Genomic DNA, 12,201 nt, shown 5'->3' on the forward strand with positions numbered 1-12,201 from the left:
TCTATGCTGGAAAACATGCCTGGACATTCTCTACCTTGAATCAAGGAGACCTTGTGTATAGTTCTAAGTGCTATATTAGAAGCTATGTGCTTTGCCTTGATTTTTCAATTATTCCATCTGTGGCTAAACATAGTAGGTACTTGACAGGGCTTCTTAAGCTCGTATTTTTTACCAGAGGAAAAATACATAAAAAGCTTTCATCAGGCTGGCCTCTTTGTAATTAAATTTCTTTTTTGTTTTTATATCATCTTTAATAACTACCTCATTATTCTCTTATGAGTAAGGCTACATTGAATAACTTTCTACATACATCTTTGCAAACTTTTGTAAGGATATCAGTAGAAGAGACTTTTAAAATTGATATAACTGAGTCAAAGAGTATGTCCATTTAAATATTGGTAGTTACTGACCCCAAAATGTCTGTTAATAATTCCCCAGTTTTTTTTGAGAGTGTGTTTTTATGTAAAGCTCATAAACACTGGACATTAGCCTTCTTTATCCTTTTTACCAAACCTATTAGGAAAAATTCTTTCTAGCTTTACTTTATGGTTCCTTGTCATAAGTGAGGGTGTGTTTTTCTTCATTTATTTCTTTATTTCAGAATAAAAACTCTGTTGAGATGGAGGGTCTTTTAAGTAGTAAGTCTAAAAGTCTCCAGTGTTTACTTCTTTTTAAAATAATTTTTTAATTGATACATACTATACATTGAGAAAAGCATACAAGTCACGAGTGAACAGCTCCGTGAATGTTTATTAGCAGAATTCATCCATGATGCCACAATTCACATAAAGAAATAGAACATTACCAGCAATCCAGAAGCATCCCTAGTGACCTCTTCCAGTTATTGCTCCCTCTTTCAAGGTAACTACTTTCCTAACTTTTAATACCGTAAAGTCTTGCCTTTTAAAAAAAGCTTTTATTTAAATTCATTGATATCCTATATCCTTTTTGGTGTCTGGCTGCTTTACGGACTTTGTGGCATACAGGAGTAGATGGCTCATTCTCATTTCTGTATACCATTCTACTCTATAAACATACCACAACTTAGTTCTTCCGTTGATGAACATTTAAGTTATTTCCAGTTTGGAGCAATAATGAATAAAGCTGCTATGAACATTCTTGAACAGTTCTTGGATGGATGCGTTCATAATTCTTGGGTATACACTGTTGGGGAGGAAATATTTTTAGGTTCCTTGGCTGGTCTAATAACCAAATGGACATAAAACAGATTAACAGGAGAAAAACAAAGTTTAATTACACGTGTGCCTCCTGTATACCTGACAGAGACCCAGGAAAACTGAATAACTTGCCAAAAAGGCCAAAGCCACTACCTTCATACCATCTTCAGCTAAAGACAAAAGATACTGGGGTTGGGGGCAATTGGTTATGGGAGATTACCAGGAAAAGCACAGTAAACAAGGGTGAGGTTGGTATGCAGATTGAAGTCCTTGCCTTCCCCACTGGTAGGCGTTTTTAGAGATTCAGTCAACCTCTTCTTCCTGGTAGAGCAAGGGAGACACCCCTACACATGGAGATTTCCCTTATAAATGTGGATGTTTTTCGCAAAGAGTAACTTCTAGTGGGTTTTGCGAGTTTCTTTGTGTGTGTCTCCATTATTTAAAAATGCCAACTTAAAATAATTCATATGCCAAAGAGGCATATTTAGGGGTGACCACTTCTGCTCCCCTATAATACCTAGAAGAGGGATAACAATTTCCCCTAGGAGTTTAATCCGTTCTATTAAAACACCACTTCGATCATGTCATTTTACTCAATGTCCTTAGAATAAACTAAGAACATTTTAACATGGATTTTAAGCATGTTACACCAAGTCATTTTTTATCCTGTCCCTTATTCTCATGTCTAACAGCACCCTCCCCTGTATTGACCTCGGCACTCTAATCTCCAGCCATACCAGTTTGTTCAGGGCAAAAAACTCTAATACTATGCCTGGAAATTCTCTTTTCTCTGTTGCCCTGTTGCCTGAAAAGACCTTGCTCATCTTTCAGCTTCTTAAGACATGTAGATGCCTTCCCCCCGACCCCACGAAATTGTACTTAGGTTCCCGTTGGGAGCTAACCAAATTCTTAGCATTTACATTACTGTATTGGATTTCTTTGTCTGTCTTTCCCACTAAACTACAAATACGTTGGACATATTTACATTGTATCCTCCTGCCTTGCAGCGACGGCCAGCAGTAGCTGATCCTCAGAATATTTGTTGAATGAGTGAATGATCATGTAAAGGAACAGATGAAAGTTCCATACATGCCCCACTGCCTAGAACTGCTGGCTAAAATAAGGACATGTAAAAATCTGAATTCTTCTACTTGAATTTCTGGAAATGTTTACAAACAGCATGCCTCTTTCTGTACATTCACTTCTATCTTCCTTTCCACTCCAGCATGGCTTCCACACTGTGCTCTGTAGCTCCCAACCCTCTCCCCACTACAACCAGACATAACATACCCTACACAAAATAAGTGTAAAAATATTTTAGACCAAAGTGGGCAGATAACTTTGCACCACTTCACTACTGTGAATGGCTGTACATGGAAGACCTGGGTTGGAGTTCCAGTTCCAGTCTTTACTAACTGTGCCCTTGAGTAGGTCTTACTGAGTCTCAGTTTTTCCATTTACAAAGTAGGTAATAACAGTAACTAAGTCTGAGGGTTCTTGTAGGATTAAAGGAACTGAGGTCTGAAAAGTTAAACCACTATGATCTACCGTGTTAATGGTCACTAGTGCTGCCACAGCTTCAGGCACACTCGGAGATAGTGGAAGAGTGAGGCAGATGAGGCCTTACGCAGCTAGAGGTAAAAATGCTAATTTCCCTCTGTCCGTGATCCGCTTATCCAATGCCTAAGGAAAGGCTGGAGTATGAATTCACCTAGAGTAGGAGTCAGCAAACTTTTCCTGTAAAGGGTGAAGGGGAGCAGATTTTGCTACCCCAAAATATGTCTTTTTGGCGTAAGGATTATTTTGAGCTAAGGCAATCAAAACTCAGCCGATTCAGGAAAAGTTCTTTACATCCCCATTAACTGCCTAAATGTACATTGGAAAGGGGGCCTGTATCAAAAAGAGAGCTATTACCAGATATACCTTTTTACCTAAATAACTTACCTGCCAAGCAGGGCAACTTTTGTTTTCCAAACATCTCCTCTCATTTTCCTTTGAATAGCCTTCCTGCCCTTTGTACCTCCAGACCGTTAGCCCTTTCCTTAGCTCAGGATGTTTTGAAGCCTCAATTACCTGGCTGCCCTTTGAGTCTCACATTTCTATGCACTCCCATCTATATGAAATTAAATTTGCTTTTCTCCTCTAAATGTGCCTTATGTCAATTTAACTATTAGACTCGCCAGAGAATCTACAAGGAAAGAAGGGAAAACTTTCCATCTCCTTCAGAGGCGAGATGGGAATAGGTCAGGCCTTGTGAACCAAAAGGCAAAACTGAGAATATTATGTAGGTACTTAAATAACATGGTAAAGAGAAAAAAAATTCCACAAAATGTTTATTGCTGAAATTTAAAATATAATAATAATAGAGTCAAAGTGATTCTGTCTGTAATCTGCCAATACAAAGAGCAGCAGTGCCCCTCTGCATGCACTGAACTTATTCAGTTCAACCACACATGGTCAAGTAGAAGAGAGCTAGAGCCAATACAAATTAATAGCAATTTACATAATGCTAACTCCTGTGATTTTTCTCGGGAATGCCCTGGCGTGGGCCCGGGATATGGCAGTCTGGAGTCAACTGTCCTCCACTTCTTCTTAACTCTTATTGCCTCCTCTTCTGTTAGTATCTCTCCAGTCTAAAGAAGGAGTTCATGATTTCCTAAGGTAATTTTGACCTAGTGTGTTTTTTGGCTATTCCTCTACGTGCTTTTAAATTTTTTTAAACATCTTTATTGGAGTATAATTGCTTTATGCTAACACATATATAAGGAATATTTTTTTTAAAAAAAAGGTTCTGAAGAACCTAGGGGCAGGACGGGAATAAAAATGCAGGTGTAGAGAATGGACTTGGGGACACGGGGAGGGGGAAGGGTAAGCTGGGATGAAGTGAGAGAGTGCATGGACTTGTATATTCTACGTGCTTTTTAAAATTAACTGCGTTTAACAAATAAGGAAACTGACTGTTTAGAGTCATTTATCAAGGATTCCACAGTTAAATTAATCCCAGTATTGAGGGTAAAACCACACTCTGAAAGGTCAGAATCTGTTCTCTTGACTGCTGTTTTATATCGCTTCTCTAAGCTTCCAAAGATGACATGCTGAACAGAAGTAAAAGTGAAATTGTAAGTTTAGGAGTGAGAGATTAGAAGATGAGAAGTGATTGAGTAGGAAGGAAGACATTCTAGGCTAAGACAAAGGTCTAAGCGAATCTATGTAGGTAAAAGGAAGAAAGGCATTCCTTGTGTAAGACTCGTCTCTGAAGACCTGCCTCACACACAGGGTCTGGATATAGCATCCCTCCAAATGACTTTCATGCATTATTGAGTGCAATGGAAATTTGGTACGTGACGACTGGTCCTCCTCAATAACTTCAATTCCCATGTTGACCCCATTAACCTGAATATAATTTGCTGTGAAGAAGAAAACTTTAGCCTTAGGTTGAAATTTATGTACTTTTCGGGCAGCATTTCTCTAATGTCATTTCATTATGATCATTAACTTACATAGCTGTTTTTTCAGGGATCTCAAACTTCAGTAACCATACTCTGCTGTTCAGGTTATCACTCATAACATGTTTGCTGACAAACTGACATCTAACCAAAGAAGAATGGTCATTTTTTTTTTTTTTTTACAGACTTCTCACTTCAAGGTCGCTCATTCTTTATGTATGACTTATCTAAAGGCATAATCTGAGACTGAAAGATGGCGTTCTTTTACATTAGGTGGGAAAATTTCTCTCTCATTTAGTCTAAATAACTTAAAGTCTAAATTAATCTATTTCTACATGTTGCCTCTACATTGCTCAAATGACAGTTAATCAATATGTTTTGGTCATAGAAATGTTAACGTCTAATTTACATCACTTTAGAGTTGAACTAGTGTGTTCGTGTTAGTCAGTATAATGAAAACATCAAAAGCAATGATGATTATGAAGTTTTACAATTTGAGTCAAACTGTACTGAGCTGTTCATATTTATTACTCTATTTATTCTTCACAATTATCCGATGAAGGTGTTCTTACAACCCCATTTTACAAAGCTCAGAGAGCTTAAGAAATGCATCTGTTTTACATGACTTACAAGCACTAGAGTTGGGATTGGAAGTCATGTTTGGTAGATTACTGAGTCCAGGAGTTTTCACTGTAATATTTTGCCAATCCTTTCATGGCTCTGCTGTTTGGAATTTCTTAATAACAGAGGCTCAGCAATCCAGTTGGCCGTGAGTCAATTCACATGGTTGTTTAACTATCAATTGCTAGGAATCAATATGGTGAGTTATTTGGACTTCTCCTGCAGTAGAAGTCTCAGAAACTCAGTATCTAGTTGATTCTCTCTCCTAATCGCTCTCAGTAAATTTAGAGATAGTCAACAATTCTTGCAGACCCCTATGTGTATTAGTGAAATAAAATTCCAGTCACTTCACAGTAAAGAATATGATAATTATTTTTATGGTAACAGTAATAGTAACAAAAATGAGCACACAGTTTGAGTGCTTATTATATTTCAGGTACTGAACCAAATGCATTATATCCATTTTTTTAATTCAGTTCTCACAAAGATTCTATGAAGTACAATGTACAATCATAGAAGGTGTTTTGTCTTTGTACCCAGTTCCTGGCACACAGCTGCTAAAACCATTGGGCACTCTGAAGTTATGAACGTCTTTTGTACGATAGTGAGATGACCAGGGATCCCTAAATAGTTTCAGGACCAGAGCTGATGACCAGAAAGACCAAGGCATAGTTAAAGAATTGGAGAGAAGCAGGGCTGGAGGTTGAGTTAATCACCAATGGCTAGTCATTTAAATCAATCATGGCCAGGTAATAAAACCTCCCTAAAATGACAGGGTTTTGAGAGCTTCTGGGTTGTTGAACACACTGAGGCGCTGGGAGGTGGCAGCACCTAGAGCAGGTACAGAAGCTCCATTTCCCACCCCTCACCCCACCCTGACCATACCTGTCCTATGCATCTCTTCTCTTTGGCTCTTCCTGAGTTAAATCCTTTATAATAAAACAGTAAGCATAAGTAAACTGCCTTCCTGAGTTTTGTGAGCCATTCTAGCAAGTTATTGAACTTGAGGGGTCATGAGAACTCCTGAACTTATCACCAAGTTCGGCAGAAGGACAAGAGGTTTGGGCACCCCATTTGCAACTGTTATCTGAAGTGAGGTCAGTGTTGTAGGACTGAGCCCTTCAACCCGTGGGGTCTGCACTAACTCCAGGTAGTGTCAGAATTGAATTGAATTGAACTGAATTGAATTGAACCGTTGGATACCAGTTGCTGTCAGAGACCTGGAGATGTGGCATGAAGAAAAAAAGGCACAGAATTCTAAATAGCTAAAGCCACTACAATAAAAGGAGGATAATGTACTGGCACATTTAAAGAAAGAGTTCAGAGGTAGAGCCAGCAGTGCTAGATCTAGCAGCTCAAGTGTATCATGAGGGCCGGGTCCCTCTCTATCACTTGTCTCCACTGTTCTCCGTGTTAACTCAGCCTCACGCAGGATCTCTGAAGAGCTCAGCTTGCATCTTCTAGTACAACAGAAAGAAAACTTTTTTCAGTTTTTCCATTTAGCCTCAGGTTCAGTCTGATTGAACCAAATTGGATGACAAGCCCATCTGCAGACCAATCTCTGTGGCTGTGGAAAGACTGTGCCGATTGGCCAGGTCTAGGTCACAATCCCACCCCTGGAGCTTTTGTTCACCTGCCCTGTGTGGACTAAAAATAAGCTGGGGATTGTTACTCCCAAAGAAAACCTGACATGCTGTTTTCAGAAGAGAGAATGAAACATAGGCAAGCAGAAACAGCAGGTTGTAACTACAGAAAGCGATAGTTACAATTACCTCCATTTTACAGACAAGTAAATTAAGGGTCAGGAAGTTTAAGTGACATGTCAAAATTTTCCAGTTAGTAAGACATAAAGCCAATATTCCAGCCAAGGACTCTCAGGGTAATCACAAAACCAAAGTGCATCTCCAGGAATAAAGTCCATATGAGTGAGATTTTTAAGAGAACTTCATTGCTTCTGCTTTTTATTCCACCTCTAAGGAACCAACAGCACTTGAACCCCTGTAATGTGATATTCCATTATCTTATCCTCACAACAGTAAAGAGAACAAAGAATTATGTCCCAATAAAGTAAAACTGTTATGTTCTTTTCTTCCCTGAACAATCTGATTGTTCAGGGAAGACCAAAATGTGTGTTTTCATACTTGTTTAGATCTTAAGAATGATCTTGATTTTTAGATGTCCTTGGTAACTGAGATCTCATATCAAATGCAGTAGAGATTTTTACCTGAAATTACCTAACTAATCCCTAAACATTTGAGAAAAAGTGTACTAGGTGGGTATGAGTTGACTGACACATAGACTCCCCACAGAGGATCCACTGAGGAAATACCCATTTCCACATTCCTTTAGATTGTTGGCAGAGTTCATGTCTTTGCTGTTGTATGACTCCTAACCAGAGGCCACCCCCAGCTCTTAGAGGCCACCTGCAATTTCTTGCCATGTGGACATTTCCATAGACCCTCTCACAGCTCACTTCTCCAAAGCCAGTATTGAAAATAAAGTCCCTCTAATGCATGCTAACAAGACTTGATAGAGATGGAGATACAGATACAGACAGAGATACAGATAGAGATAGAGATAAAAGATAATTATGGGAGTGATAGCACATCATCCTTGCCACATATATAACCTAACCACAGAAGTGACATCCTATCACCTTTGCTCTACTCTGTTCCATAGTCTATATTCTAAAAGTACCACCCTCACTAAGGGGAGGGGATTAGACAGAGCATGAAGAGGGGGTGCTCTAGAGTCTGTCACAGGTCCCATCTTTAGCTATTTGCTCACCCTGTTCTCTGAACCTAAAGTGTCCATCTCCTATCACCACAAGAACAAATCATCCTTGAAGGACCAAAGTCCTGAATCAAATTCTTTTACTCCAACAAGTCTTCCTGAATCCATTAGGATAAAGGTGGTATCTTCTAATTCTTCATACACTCCAATAATGGAGAGAGTCTACACTCTCATGACATTTATCACTTTCTACTTTGAATCATTCATTTTTATTTTCTCTGTCTTAACTTTCTGACTAGATCTTTGAAGCCAAGGATACTTCCTTCCTTTCATTTACTCATACATTTTAAAAGTACTTATCAAAATCGTAACATGTACCAATATATCAGGACTACATTTGGTTGCAGGTAATAGACATCTCAACTAGGTTAAGCAAATTAGCAGGCATTTATTTTTTCTCGTGTAATAGAAATTCTGGAGGTTCATTTGGCAACTTTGGCTCAGTTACCCAACACTCTCAAAGTTAAAATCTCTGTGATTTTAACTTTGACCTTCCTTTCTCTCACTGGCACAAAATGGCTGCTGTAGTTCCAGCCTTCAAGCCTGCATTTTGGACAGGAAGAAGCAAAAAATGGTATAGGAAGTGTCAAGTGTTACGTAAGGAAAGCAAAGTCTTTCTAGATAGCCTCAGCAGATTTTCATTTATAGTTATTTTCCTTTCATTGACAAGAACTTTGCCATGTGTCCATCATAGCTATAAGAGGAATAGAAAAATATTTTTGAATGTGTGGGTGTATAGCCACTCTGATCAAAATTGTTGATCTAGCTCTTTGAAAAAGAAGAGAATAAGTACTGAGTGTGCAACATTGTTTTCCCCAGTTAGTTCTTGTGCGGGGTACTCAAGATAACGTGATCATTGACAACAGATATGGTCCCTGCCTCACAGGGCTTTTTACTTATTACAGGAAGTAGACAATGATAAAAAGTATTTAACAAACACATGTAAACTTTCAGTTGTGGATGTGCTGAAGTGGAAAAGGTCACAGTGCTCTGAGAGTCTGGAATGGGAGGGAGGAGATGTGAATGACCTAATAAGGGAAGTTACAGAAGGTTTCCCTCAGGAGGTGGCATTTAGATAGGGTGATATCTGGTTTAATTTTGGTACCTACCATAGGGTCCTCCATATAATAAAATTTATAGAAAAGAAGAAAAGATAATTGCAGAAAATCTTCTTAATGCCTTTAGTATAACTATACCTCATGACTCTATTGCAAGTAGTAGAAAAAATAATTCAAACTCAATTTTAAAATAAGGTGTTTTTTGGCTAAAGTTCAGCCACCAGCTTCAGGCACAGCTATATCAAGTAGCACTAACAATCACGGCAGGAAGCACTCTGCTTTTCCACTTGGCTTCCCTCTTTGTTGATTCCATTCATTTGCATACTTTTCTGTCATAGTACTAAGATAGTGGCAAGCTCCAGATTTATATCTTTTCATCAGAAACACTTGTAGGAAAAAAACCCTATATTTTCCCAAGAATAAATGTTTTACTATTAGATCTCGCTGTGTACAGCTTGAGCTAGGTACCAGCCCTTGTAGCACTCGCTCGGTCCCTAGAGAGTGCATAATCCACTAAGCTAGTCTTGAGTCTTGTGCCCTCTTCTGGATCAGGGGTAGAACCAACAACTTCAAAACCCCATGAGCTGAGAATGGGGAACAAGGCCATTGGCTCCATAAGGAAAACAAGGAAGCAGTCACCAGTAGAAGTGGGAGTGTTTGCTGGGCAGGTCAAAAGAATAGAGAACTACTACAAAGTAGAATTGACTAATGGCATTAATGACTCCCACAGTTAATAATAATGATAACAATACTAAGAACAAACACTTATTTTGTAAGTGTTTTTTATTATACTCACCCATATAAACTCATTCTATTGCCAGCATGCTGAGAATTTATCCAGCCTGATTTACCCAAATCAGAAGGCAAAACTGGCTGTATGTTTTGAAATTAGTGAATATGAAATTCCCAGAGAGCAGAGTTTTAGTAGGACTAATACCCTTCCCTCAGCCCCCAAGTCCACACTGAATGCCCCAGTGCTCAGGTACTCATGCAAACATTCCTTCCTTAGTGCTGACCTGACCCAGCAGGTCCATTAAGTGAAGCTCATTTCAAGCGCAGATGGTCCCAAGTAGCTTAACGTCTGCCTGGTGGCCAGGCTAAGTGATTTTGGATGGCCTTAGACTTCTGATCACATCCATGCAGCCAGGAAGGAAATGAAACCTTGCTTATCATCTTGATAAACAGTCCTTTCCAATGCCTCCAGACGCTTTATGTAACGTGGTAGAGTCAAATACTATTAAATTGTCATCAGTGTCAAAAAGAGAAGTAATAAGTTTTTCTACCTGAGTCATAGTTAATGACTTCTACAATGTGTAACACAAATCACAGTTTCTGTTTGCCTTCTTTCCCCTAAATGTGTGTTTTCTGATCTCTGTGGCTGTGGAGGAGAGGAGCTATCTCATGATATAAAGAAATATATACTTTCATGATTACCTCTCAGCTAAACCAATAAAACACCCAGATGACAAGGGCCAGATACTTGGCTTGGATGACGTATTTGCACAGAGGAGGAAGCTGAGCTGCTGTATCTCATTCCAGTTCTTCATGGAAGGCGTCGATTTGAAAGACTATACTTCCCGGGTAAAAGCCTTGGAATGGTTCCACACTAGTGGTTGTTAAACATATTTACGGAACCTATTTAAGCACTCTTGAGGGGGTAATATACCTCTTTTATTCTCATCATCTTAAAGAATAATATATTCGTCAGATTAGGCTGTATTAAGCTGCGATAACAAACCAGCCCCAACTCTCATTGGCTTAAAACAATGAAGGTTTATTTCTTGATCAAGCAACATGCCCACTGTGGTTCATCAGAGGGGTTGTGTTTGGAGGAGTTACCCAGGAACTAGAACTGCTGGAGCGGCCAATAACCAAAGTAGGGGTGGACACACTATATCTGGTTCGCCATTTGTTTTTTATAGCTCATGAGCTAAGAATGATCTTTACGTTTTTCAAAGGCTGGGAAAAAATCCAAAGGAGAATATTTGTGACACCTAAAAATTAACATGAAATTCAAGTTTCAGTTTCCATACATAATATTTTATTGGCACACACTCACACTTTTGTTTATGTATTGTTTGTAGTTGCTTTCATATTCCAACAGCAGAGTTTGGTAGTTGCCACAGAGATCAGATGACCAACAAAACCAAAAATATTTTCTACCTGGACATTTATAGAAAAAGTTGGCTGATCCCTGATCTAAAATACTTCTGGTTACCACACCAGCAGGAAGAGAGCCCTGGAGAATCTTCCATAAGGAATTAAAAGCTTGGTATGTGAGTCACACATCACTTCCTTTAACACAGAAATAGTCATATGGACCCACCTCCCACAGGGGAACTAGGAACTACCGTAAGCCCAGAGGAAGAGAGCCAGAGCCAGAGATAGTCATTGGGAAGCCCTAAAGCCCTAATGGCCACAACAGCTAAAATTAATAATAGCAAGACCCTTGATAGCAAACGCTTGCCTTGTTCTTATACTGCAGGCACCGTTCTAAGTGCACTGCAAGTGTTTACTCGTTGATCCTCACAGCAATCTAATCATCAAAGTATTATTTTCCCCATTTTACAGATGAGGAAGATAAGAATAGAAGCTTAAATGATTTTTCCTGAGATAATACAGTTCACAAAGGGTGCAGGCAGCATTTAAATCCAGTCAATTAAATATGGCTCCAAAATCCAGTCTCAAATGCTATGCTCTTAACCATCCTACCACACATGGATCCTCTAGGACTTAGAAAAGTCCCAGCCATTGATATCTTAGAGACCACTGCCTTACAAAACCCTTAATTATAGAATTCAATAGACATAAGCAAAATGCTAATTTTAGTGTTTGTATAACAGATTTCCATAACACTTGATAACTCACTTAGGAGTTTGAGAGTAATTAGACCATAGACGGAAGTAAAAGCTAATATCTATGGATTTTCATGTGGTTCTCCTGGGGGCACCAAAGTAAGGACTTAGAATTTAAGATCAGTTTAAGACTCTGCAAGAGGACCCACCAGGGATCATCAGGACCTAAAGTGAAAATGATTCTTCCTGGGGATGGTATTTCACAGTCATTTCTCCCTAGATTATCTCAGATTGTATCTTGATCTTCTTG

The 12,201-nt window shown here is 39.0% G+C and overlaps 1 protein-coding gene across 2 annotated transcripts in view; it reads left to right on the top strand.

Annotated features, from left to right (window-relative positions):
* The window catches only part of TAFA1 (TAFA chemokine like family member 1), a 767,746-nt gene that overhangs the window by 641,984 nt on the left and 113,561 nt on the right, over positions 1-12,201 (top strand). The window lies entirely within an intron of this gene.

The sequence above is a fragment of the Monodon monoceros genome, unplaced genomic scaffold (genome assembly GCF_005190385.1).
Source record: "Monodon monoceros isolate NGI ecotype Baffin Bay Population unplaced genomic scaffold, NGI_Narwhal_1 Super_Scaffold_3, whole genome shotgun sequence".
NCBI lineage: Eukaryota > Metazoa > Chordata > Mammalia > Artiodactyla > Monodontidae > Monodon > Monodon monoceros.